The sequence below is a fragment of the Pristiophorus japonicus genome, chromosome 14 (genome assembly GCF_044704955.1).
Source record: "Pristiophorus japonicus isolate sPriJap1 chromosome 14, sPriJap1.hap1, whole genome shotgun sequence".
NCBI lineage: Eukaryota > Metazoa > Chordata > Chondrichthyes > Pristiophoridae > Pristiophorus > Pristiophorus japonicus.
Genome location: NC_091990.1, coordinates 159,967,579 through 159,979,610, shown reverse-complemented (window position 1 = coordinate 159,979,610; position 12,032 = coordinate 159,967,579). Strand labels below are relative to the sequence as shown.

The 12,032-nt window shown below is 44.1% G+C and overlaps 1 protein-coding gene across 7 annotated transcripts in view; it reads left to right on the top strand.

Moving 5' to 3' along the window:
* Nucleotides 1-12,032, top strand: part of nav2a (neuron navigator 2a) — a 440,534-nt gene that overhangs the window by 66,192 nt on the left and 362,310 nt on the right. The window lies entirely within an intron of this gene.

Sequence of the window (12,032 nt, the reverse complement as noted above, 5' to 3'; positions counted from 1 at the left end):
ACATTTAGGGGGGGAATTCCAGAGCTCAGTGTCTTGGCAGCTGAAGACACAGTCACCCATGATGGAGCAATTAAAATCGGGGATGCTCAAGAGGCCAGAATTGGAAGAGTGCAGATACCTCGGCAGGCGGGTGGGAGTTGTGGGGACTGGAGGAGATTCCAGAAATAGGGAAGGGTGAGGCCATGGAGGGATTTGAAAACAAGAATAAGAATTTTAAAATCGAGGCGTTGCTTAACTGGGAGACAATGTAGGCCAGTGAGCACAGGGGTGATGGGTGAACGGGACTTGGTGTGAGTTAGGATATGGGCAGCATTGTTTTGGCTGAGCTCAAGTTTATGTCAGGTGGAAGATGGGAGGCCGGCCATAAGAGCATTAGATTAGTCAAGTCTAGAGGGAACAAAGACATGGATGAGAGTTTCAGCAGCAGATGAGCTGAGGCAAGGCTGGAGTCACGCAATGTTCCAGAGGTGGAAATAGGCGGTCTTAGTGATGGAGCGGATATGTGGACGGAAGCTTATCTCGAGGTCGGATATGACACCAAAGTTGCAAATAGTCTGGTTCAGCCTCAGACAGTTGCCAGGGAGAGGGATGGAGTCGATGTCTAGGAAATGGATAGATGTTACACATTGAAATAAGTCAGCTTAGAAGGAAATAAACGGGCAGAATTGTCCGGAACGGTGTGTTTGGCCACCGATCATCTCACACTAGACTTACACTAAGGTTTGCTGCGAAATCGATCTGTCTATGGCCAATCAAAGACCTCATTCACCACGCAACCAATGGCCCACCCCATAGCCCAGCCACATGGCGCAATAGAAAGCCAAGGGCAATGGCTTTGGTCGTCCCAATATTTAGTTGGAGGAAATTTTTGGTCATCCAATATTAGATGTTGGACCAGCAGTCTGACAATTTAGAGAGAGTGGAGGGATCGAGAGAGCTGGTGGTGAGGTAGAGCTTCGTGTCGTCAGCATACATGTGGCCGAGAAGCAGCATGTAGATGAGAAATAGGAGGGGGCCAAGGATAGATACTTGGGGGACACCAGTGGTGTGGGAGCGGGAAGAGAAGCCATTGCAGGATTTTAGTGCCTAGGCAGTTGAAGGCACGACCGCCAATGGTGGAGCGATTAAAATTGGGGATGCGCAAGAGGGAAATGGAGGAGCGCAGAGATCTCAGGGAGCTGTGGTGCTAGAGGAGGTTACAGAGATAGGGAGAGGGGAGGCCATGGAGGAATTTGTAAACAAGGATGAGAATTAGTTGCTGGTCCAGGAGCCAATATAGTTCAGCGAGCAGAAGGGTGATGGGAGAACGGGACTACAACCCTCCGGGATCTCTGGTGCGAGTTAGGATATGGACAGCAGAGCAAATCGTGAGCTCTTTGCAAGTGCCATCTAATTCCTTCACCTTACTCTTTGCTTAAGTAGTTTTCTTGTTGAGATTGTTGTATTTGAGGCCAAATTACAAGGGCACCCTTAGATCAGACATAGCTGTTGAATGATGATTGTATTTGTAATCAACTCATTCCCTCTGCTAGAAAGCTGTATTATATAGGAAATTCTTTGTTTTCTGACAATATATATTTTTTAATTATGAGTGAATAAGTAAAAGCTGATCATTATTCAGGATAACCAGTGTAATTAAATCTGATTCACATTTTGTAAAGCTCCAGGTTTATTAACATTTAAATTTTGCCTGCCTAATACGGGCACATCAGTCATTAGAACGTTAGATGAAATGGCTGTTATTTGAAACCTCGAGTACTTCTAAATGTGTGGAGATCATTAGCAATATGCATTTTGCCAAAACAAAATGGCTCTCCATTAGATTATGATAAATGGTGCTTAATTGCTCTCACAGGTCAATGAAAAATATTGCGAGTATAAAATGGGACAAGTTGCTTTGGCAGGTGCATGTAGTTGATGATGAAAATGAGTCTTGTGAAAACCTGAGTAATTACAAAGCTAACAATTACCAAGATGGAAGAACCTGGATTGTGCAGAATGTGCCGCACTCCACTTTAGCAAAGGAAAATGTACCCAGTATAAAAATATGTAGCCACACAAAGCTAAAAGCATTTAAGCCGTTTATCTCCACCCCTGTTTTCAAGCAAATTTGAATACATTTGTAATAAAATTATGCTCAATTTTATAAAACAATTCTTTCCCTGAGGATCAGAGGTCAGTCGTTAAAATGCAAAATATACTATGGGCTAGACTTTCCTCTTCATTTTACGGCGGTTTTCTTGGCGGTACTGCTCTTTTTCAGCAGAAAACCGTCCGGCGAAAGTTTTCACTTCATTTTTTAAAGAGTTCCACCGACATTTTCAAAATACCGCTGGGGAGCGGACCGCCCACGTGCACCGCTGAAAATAGCGCCAGCGTCCAAGTTTGGCTTAGCGGTAACCCGTAGGTAAGATCGAAAAAACCGCCCATGAAAAGCAACCGGAGCCAGAGTACCCCTGCAAAGAAAGGTAAGTTGAAGTACTTTTTTTGTAATTCTTTTAAAATTATTTTACGACGATTAAGTTAAAAAGGATATGAGAATATTTTCTGAATTTTTTTTTTGTTTCATTGAAAAAATATTTTTTGAGTTTTCCCTCCTCCCTAGGCCCAACCGCAGCCTTGGTCTAAATTTGAGTACTTACCGCCCATTCTGGTTAAGAACTGCCCAATTTGCCCAGAATTGCGTTTAACTGCCGAGAATCTGCATGTAAGATCCATTTTCTTGCTGGGCAGTATTTTTTTTCCCTTTTTTATGCAATTTTTCGCCAGTGTTATTTGAAGAAGCTTAGTGATCTTTTTGGGTGGCAATCCAGCAGTGGTGGGCTTTACGGAAAATCTAGCCCATAAGAGCTCAATTTTCCCCAAAGCAGTTTTTTGGCATACTTGAAGAATTATGCAGATTTTTTTGGGGACCAAGTACGCCAGAAAAAAATTATCCAAGTTCCCCGTTTGAATTCTTCATTTTGGCGCCGTCTAGCCTGTCATTTAGTTTTGGGAGTGGAGCCTAAGAACTGCAGCGAAAAGATCAGGTTGCCACGGTAACCAGGGACACAATGCGGGCTGAGGCTGGAAAGTGAAACATATAGCCAGCTCGCAGAAACCTGCAGAAGCACATTTTGCAGCAACTTACCTCCATTAAATTATTAAAGTGTAATGACGAAAGTGCCCTCCCCCCCCGCCCCCAATGCCGGTGCCGGTCCCTGCTCCTATCCCAGGCCGCTTGGCCTCCCGGTCCCTGCACCTATCCCTGGCCAAATGGCCTCCCAGCCCTGGTCCCCGCATCTATATCAGGCCGAAAGGCCTCCCCCTCCCAGTCGCCACACCTCTCCTGGCCAAATGGCCTCCTGGTCCCAGTCCCTGCACCTATTCCAAGCCGAATGGCCGCCCCCCCCCCACCTGGTCCCTGCTCCTATCCCAGGCCGAATGGCCTCGCCTCTCCTGGTCCCCGCTCCTATCCCTGGCCAAATGGCCTCCTGATGCTGGTCCCCGCACCTATTCCTGGCCGAACGGCCTCCTCCCTCCTGGTCCCTGCTCCTAACTATGCCCGAAAGGCTCCCCCCCCCCCGCCCCACCCTCTCTCCCACCCTCTCTCACCTCTCTGCTGCTGCTGTCCGGGCATCTGCTGCGCTGATTTACTTACCTGCGCCGATTTTCTTAACTCACCAGAAGGTTTTTCCAAAGAAGCCACATACGCCGTCCTAAGAAGAACTGGAGTAATTTGGAGCCGACCAAACTTGCTTAAATGGGCAGAATTGGCACAGGTGGCAGGATACGCCCTTTGTGACATAAAAAAAATGAACCTAAAACAATCGTAACTAACTGAGTTACACTGGCACACATTGATTGGGGAAACTTGTATTTTTTACCTTAGGCCAAAAAAAGTGGCACGCGCCAAAAAAACGGCGCAAATCACTGGGGAAAATTGAGTCCTTAAATTAGTCTTTTTGTTAGTTTTTAATCAGTCGTAAGAATTTCAAGGGCATTCACTGGGTAGAAGTTGGGTTATTTGCTCAATTCTCTGCCCACAGAGGCCCTTTCCTACCAGCTGTGTGAGATCTGTTAAGAGGATTCTTGACAGATTGCAAGTTCTGGGTTTAGATGCATGCGCTTCGCATAGCTAGACCCGGAACTTGTGGGGCCACTACGAGCGTGTGCGCATCTCGTACGCACCCATAGGGGTCGCGAATTCTGAGCGAATATGTTGGATTTTTCCATCCCGTTTAGTATCATGTATATTGTTATATGGTCACCCCTCAGTCTCCTCTTGAGAAGTCTATGTTTCTGTAGTCTTATCTTCGTAACCCAGATCTCTGACATAAGGGTTCACACTCATGGCTGTTCTTCGAATTGCCTCCAGCCCTTGAACATCTCCATTGTGTCTTGATGGCCAGGCACCGTACTGTAAATGGGTCTTGACCAGAATATGGAACGGTTTTAACATAACTCCAGAGACTTGAGAACAAAAGTCTAGGCTGATGCTCCAGTGCAGTACTGAAGGAGCGCTGCACTGTCAGAGGTGCTGTCTTTCAGATGAAACATTAAACCAAGGCCCCGTCTGCCCTCTCGGGTGGACGTAAAAGATCCCGTGGCACTATTTCAAAGAAGAGGAGGGGAGTTATCCCTGGTGCCCTGGCCAATATTTTTCCCTCGTTCAACATCACAAAAACAGATTATCTGGTCAGTATCGCATTGCTGTTTGCGGGAGCTTGCTGTGGGCAAATTAGTTGCCACGTTTCCCACATTACAACAGTGACTACATTTCAAAAAGTACTTCATTGGCTGTAAAGCACTTTGGGACATCCGGTGGTCGTGAAAGGTGCTTATATAAATCCAAGTCTTTTTTAATGAGTTCTTCTGACTTTTATTCTGCTGTTTTAGCTACATAGTTCACCATTCTAACCGTTTTATTGATTGTTGCTCTGCTTTGCTGTCAGGTCCACTAAGGCTCCTACATCTTTCAATTTCATCCTTAGTGTTCCAGCACCATTTGTGGAGTAATTATGTCTCCCATTTTTTTCTTCTTGTAAGCAATAATTTGTACTTGTCCTTTTTTAAATTTTATTTACATATTTTGTCCACCACTGTATAACTTCCTGAGCTGCCCCTCAGAATTATTTGCCCCGTCTAGTTTGATATCATCTGCAAATCTGAGTGGTTTGCATTGAAATGTGCAACCAAAGTTATTGATGTAAATTAGAGACAGTAACAGTCCCATTACTGATCCTGGGGCACCTTGGTCAGCACTTGCTCCCTAACCTGAAACAACCCATCTGACAAGTAGTTGCTGTTTTCTGCCCATTTCTTCCCCTTTTCCAAGATTCATCCTGAATCCCCACAGTAGTCTTTCATGCCAAACTTTGTTGAATGCTTTTTCCAAGTCGAGGCATGCCGCATAGATCATGAAGTACAAAATATTTGCCTTGACAGTTGGTGACAAGTTTCCCAACAGTCAGTTCCTTTTGTTGGAGCAAGAATCCCTCTGGCCCAGAAATTGCGGTCGGAGGCTTCCCGCGGGCGGATGCCTCCGACCACAAGAATTTCTACGAAAGTGCCTGGTGGTCCCTGTTAATGCCACCGACTGTTGGACTGACCTTTTCAAGGTACCCAATAGCGGTACAAAGGGTCTAAAAATAAACTTACCTTATTTAACAGGATTTTAAATGTTTAAATCATTTTTTTAAATGTATTTTTCTGCGCTTTAAAAGTCTTGCACTGATAAAAGCAGGCCTTCCATCTGCTTTTATCAGTTGTAAGAATCTGAAGGACATTCACTGGGCAGGAGTTGGGAAAATAGCCCAACTCTCCGCCCGCGGAGGCCCTTTACTTTCAGATGCGGTTTTGACAGATCGCAAGTGCCGGGTTTAGGCGCATGTGCTTCACACACTTAAACCCGGAACTTGCGGGGACCCTACGCGCGCATGCGCACCTTGGACATGCCCGTGGGGAGCGTGATTTCAGGCCCTCTATTTCTTCCCATTCACAGAACATGTACCAACTGTGATTGAGTACTTGGATGAGCGACCTACCCCCAGGCAACTCCATATACCACGGCGAAGCAGCTTGCTGGGACACGCGGGAGACTGACCAAGGATGATTTTAAATCCAATTTCCCTTCCTTGTAGGAAATGCTTTGCCTTTTCATTCTTTCTGGCTCTCACACTCTCCCTCTTTCCCGGGGTTTGACTATTTTTTAAAAGGGCATAAAAAATCAAACCAGACACTAGAGTTTATTTCTAGAGAGATACAATTGAAAAGTAGAGAAGTTATACTAAATTTGTATTGAACCTTGGTTACACCACACTTTGAGTACTGCGTACAATTCTGGTCGCAATATTATTAAAAGGATATAGAGGCACTGGAGAAGATTTACAAGGATGATACCAGAAATGCGAGAGTACACCTATCAGGAAAGATGAACAGACTGGGTCTCTTTTCTCTGAGGGGTGACATAATTGAGGTTTTTAAAAATTATGAAAAGTTTTGATAGAGTTGATACAGAGACAGCAAAACTAGAGGCCATCAAGATAAGATAGTCACCAAGAAATAAAATAGGGAATTCAGAAGAAACTTCTTTACCCAGAGAGTAGTAAGAATGTGGAACTCGCTACCACAGAGAGTAGTTGAGGCAAATAGTATAGATGCATTTAATGGGAGGCTAGACAAGCATATGTGGGGGAAGGAAATAGAGGGTTATGCTGATAGTTAGATAGGGATAGATGAGAGAAGGCTCGAGTGGAGCATAAACACCAGCATCGAATAGATGGGCCAAATGACCTGTTTCTGTGCCGTATAGCCTATGTAATTTTTACTCTCTTTGCTTTTGTGTTTTCTCTCTGCTTTTTCTCTCTCTCCTATTCTGGCTTGCTCTCTTCCCAGTTCGATCTTTAACTTTTCTATTATTTGCCCATCTCCCTCCCCTGTTCCAGTTTAAACTCTTATCTAGTTTGTTTTCACTGGGTTTGTTTCAATGCTTCTTTTTTTCCAGTTACTATTTTTTTGGTCTACAAATACTATGTCTATCTGTGCCTCTCTGTCTCTTCCCCCGCTCCCCACCTCTTCTCTCTCCTCTCTCTCCACTCCTGTTTCTCCACCTCTTTCTCCACATTACCTCTCTTCTGTTCATTTCTGAATGGTGGGGCTGGGGTGGGGGTGCTGGTAAGGTGGTGGGGGAGGGACTGTAGGATAAGAAGAAAGCAGGCTCCTCAAATGAGAAGGCGATCTACTGCATCCGAGACAATGGGAGTGGGCCAGTCTGTAGTGGCAGGCTGAGGGAGCGAGCAAGCCAGGTCTGAAACCCATACAGAGTAAGATGGATTTGGTCTGGGCCCTTAGCAACAAAGCCCCTGCTACAACTTCAAAATGCGGAATGAAAATTAGAGGGGTGGGGCTTGCTGTGACTGACACAGCCTGCAGCCAATCAGAAAGATCTGGAGCAATCCCCTCCGTACCTGCTTAATTCCATGATAACGTCCCAACTTTGAAAGAATCCCTTGCCAAGTTACACATTTGCATTTTAAAGTTGTGAATTTAGGAACCTGATCCCTGTCCTCCCTCCACCAAGAGACAGATCATTTCACTGCCATGTGAGGAGCACAGCTGAGAATCTGCACAATGAGGGAAGATGAGTTTGAATACAAATCGTAGCTGAAATTAAAATTCTTAACCCTCTTGGGCTACTGGGCCTGTTAAATGCTAGTTTATTAGCTGCTATGCAGTGTGCATACTCCTATTTTTAATCTAACCTGAAGCCTCATTTACTATTCCAAATGAATGTCACATTTCCATGCTAGTTCTGCTGAGTCTAATATCTGTTCACAACATTAAATATACTGAACAACTATCTGAGACTGAACCAGTCTGTTCGTAACCTTGGTGTCATTTTTGACCCCAAGCTGAGCTTCCGACCACATATTCGCTCCATCACCAAGATCATCTACTTCCACCTCCGTAACATTGCCTGACTCTGCTCCTGCCTCAGTTCATCTGCTGCTGAAACCCTCATCCATGCCTTGTTACTTGTAGACTTGACGATTCTAATGTTTTCCTTGCTGGCCTCCTATCTTCCATCCGACATAAACTTGAGCTCATCCAAAACTCTGCTGCCCGTATCCTAACTCGCACCAAGTCCCATTCACCCATCACCCCTGTGCTCGCTGACCAACATTGGCTCCCAGTCCAGCAAGACTTTGATTTTAAAATTCTCATCCTGGTTATCAAATCCTTCTATGGCCGCGCCTCTCCCTATCTCTGTAATCTCCTCCAGGCCTACAACCCCCCCGAGATATCTGCACTCCTCCAATTCTGGCCTTTTGCGCATCCCCGATTTCAATCAGTCCACCTTTGGTGGCTTTGTCTTCAGCTGCCTCGGCCCGAAGCTCTGGAATTCTCTTCCTAAAGTTCTCCGCCTCTCTCACTTCTTTCTCCTCCTTTAGGATGCTCCTAAAACTTTGACCGATCTTTCCTAATATCTCCTGTAATGCCAAGTCTCGTCAATGCCGCCAACTGTCAGGCTGACCTTTTCAAGGTACCCAATGGTGGTACAAATCGATCGAACGCCTAATTGATTTTATTCTTCACTCTGGCAAAGTCATTGGCCTGGCTGAGGTTATGAAACTTACTGCGTGGAGAATTGAGGCGCCGTACTTACTTCCTAACTATCTGTAAACTACCACATATGTACATCGGCATGCGTGTACCACCCACGTTTATTTGTTCAGTGCCAGCTTAGTTTACCAAAAGAACAGTACATTATACATTTTAGAAGCATTGCCTTTTAAGGCACAAATACCCTTGGCTCGGTTGAGTTCAACGTGGGTGGCAGTTACGGATAGTTTATTTTTGAATAGCCATCTATAATTATATTTTGTGAAATTTAATACCTGAAGTTTTGCTTACTTGAACAGTCAGCGTATTACTCTGAAATAGAACTCCATAGTGTCTTGTAATGACAATACTGTACTGTGAGAACGTGTGTTTCTCTTCTCTTTCTCCTGGACACCTTGTGTATACTTCAGTTACAAACTCCCAAATTTCCCATGGGCATGTTGAAGTACTTGACATCAAACAATCAAGTTTGAAGTTTTGCTTTCTGCAATGTTCATGTTAACAGCTGTTGAATGTGCAGCTGATGAACATTTGACCTAATTGCAATCAAATATTAGCAGAGCACTCTAATTTTCCACATGTACTGTGTGACTGATGCATCCTTCCTGGATGCAAATTATCATCTCTTTTGACTAATAACTGTTATTCACAACACTCTTTTAGCAAACATTAGTTCAGTCAATGTTTCTGTAGTAATTACAATATGTGACTATTGTCTGCTATTTGAGGAAATGCTTTAGAAAGCATTTTGACACAATAGAAATGTTAATGAAATTATAGTCAGAGGTGGACAAAGTTTAAAAACACCATGATGGCTTGTAAAGAAAGAAATACTTGCATTTATATAGCGCCTTTCATGACCACCGGCTTCTCAGAGCGCTTTACAGCCAATGAAGTACTTTTGGAGTGTAGTTATAATGTAGGAAACGCAGCAGCCACTTTGCGTATAGCAAGCTCCCACAAACAGCAATGTGATAATGACCAGATAATCTGTTTTAGTGATGTTCTTTGAGGGATAAATATTGGCCAAGAAACCAGGGATAACTCCCCTGCTCTTCTTCAAAATAGTGCCACGGGATCTTTTACTTCCACTTGAGAGAGCAGACAGTGTCTCAGTTTAATGTCTCATCCGAAAGACAGCACTTCCCACAGTGCAGCACTCCCTCAGCACTGCACTGGAGTGTCAGCCTAGATTTTTTTGTCCTTAAGTCCCTGGTTTGGGTCTCAAACCCACAACCTGCTGGTTCAGAAGGGAGTGTGCTACCCACTAAGTCACAACTGATGATCATTTGTAGCCTGTTTTAAAAGAGGCTGTTTATATTTAACACTATACTCTGAAAATATTAAAATTAGAAATGAATGTCATGCAAATTAAACATAAAAAGACATTAAAGAGCCCCCTAAACGCTGAGTGGCTGTGTAAACCGCGAGATGTCGCGATGTCCCACTGTGCCTCAAAATCAAGTTTGGCTCTATGGTGTCCAAGGTAAACCAGCCTAACAACACACTGTCTGGGCTTACGCCCTGCAGAGGAGTGGGTTGAGGGGATATGAGGGAGGGTGGAATAATAAAATAAAATAAAGACTTGTATTTATACAGTGCCTTTCACAACCCTGGGGATTCCCAAAGCACTTTACAACTTTTGAAGTGTAGTCACTGTTGTAACGTAGGAATCGCGGCAGCTGATTTGCACATAGCAAGCTCCTGCAAACAATAATGTGCTAATGACCAGTTGATCTTTTTTTTTAGTGATGTTGCTTGAGGGATAAACATTGGCCAGGATACCAGGGAAAACTCCCTGCTCCTCTTCAAAATTTGCCATGGAATCTTTTACATCTACCCAAGAGGGGCCTCAGTTTAACGCCTCATCTGAAAAACAGCACCTCTGACAGTGTAGCACTCACTCAGTACTGTACTGGAGTGTCAGCCTATTTTATTGTACTGAAGTCTCTGGAGTGGAACTTAAAACCACAACCTTTTGACTCATAGGTGAGAGTGCTCCCAACTGAGCCACGGCTGATAGAAGGCTGATAGGTAATACAAGAAAAAAAATCCAAACTCAAATGATTAAAAAAAAAATTGTTCCTGGGATGTGGGTGTCGTTGGCAAGGCCAGCATTTATTGCCCATCCCTAGTTGCCCTTGGGAAGGTGGTGATGAGCCACCTTCTTGAACCGCTGCAGTGCATGTGGTGAAGGCACTCCCACAGTGTTGTTAGGGAGGGAGTTCCAGGATTTTGACTGAACGCCGATATATTGCCAAGTCAGGCTGGTGTGTGACTTGGAGGGGTACGTGAGGGTGGTGGTGTTCCCATGCACCTTGTCCTTCTAGGTGGTAGAGGACAAGGGTTTGGGAGCTGCTGTCGAAGATTAAGTAAGGGGGCGATAGAAAGCATAAAGAACAAAACTGTATCGAACAACAATGTTCCCTTTAAGCTGCGCGACTGGCTGCACAGCGCTCCGGGGATCCCGTGCAGCCAGCTTGCTGGCTTTTCAATGCAAAAACCACGCATGCATGGTATTCTGAAAGGTGGCAAAAAACATGAGAGGGAACATTGTCCAAAAACGTGCGGGAATGAAAAATAGAAAAACTGTACAAAATTAGAGAGACAATAAAATAGTGAGGAGATGAGAAGACAAATTGGAAATGACAATCAAAGAAGCAATTCGAAGAAATTACGACAGATTATCCAGGTATGTTTGTAAAGGATTGAAGAAGAATCTAAATTCTTTTATGAATGAAAACAGCCAGATTTACAATAGTTATAGAAGATTTTAACAGTAGTGCTGCCAAGCAGACAGGTGCAGTGGCTGGGGATGTATTGCAGGTTATCAGATTTATCATTTCTCAGGGAATGTTTGATGCCAGAACATGAGACAGATAAACGGGTTCTTTGTGCGTTGTGAAAGTATAGATAAAGCAGGACGAACTGGATAGGCTGCATGACCATTTTCATTCCTACTTCCTTATGTTCTTATGACAGTTTTTGAGCAGTATGTCTATTTTTCGTTTTCTGTATATTTGAGGCTCACTTTGCCAGAGACCTTCAAATGATCCTAGACAGCTTTTTTGAAGCACACAATCTATTTGGGCTCTCGATCAATGTTTCCAAACCTTATACTCTGGATCCTCCCCCATCAAAAACCGTCAATGGAACGATTCTAGAGAATGCAGATTACTTTGCATTCCTTAGTAGCTATCTGACAAAGAATGCGAACATAAATGAATAGGTCCAGCACCGCATTAACAGTACTTCCACGGCTTTTGGCCCCATGAAAAAGAAAGAAAGACTTGCATTTATATAGCGTCTTTCATGGGCACCGGACGTCCCAAAGCACTTTACAGCCAATAAAGTACTTTTTCAAGCGTAGTCACTGTTGTAATGTAGGAACTGGATGCATCTATGAAGATTATGGTTTACAAGTCCCG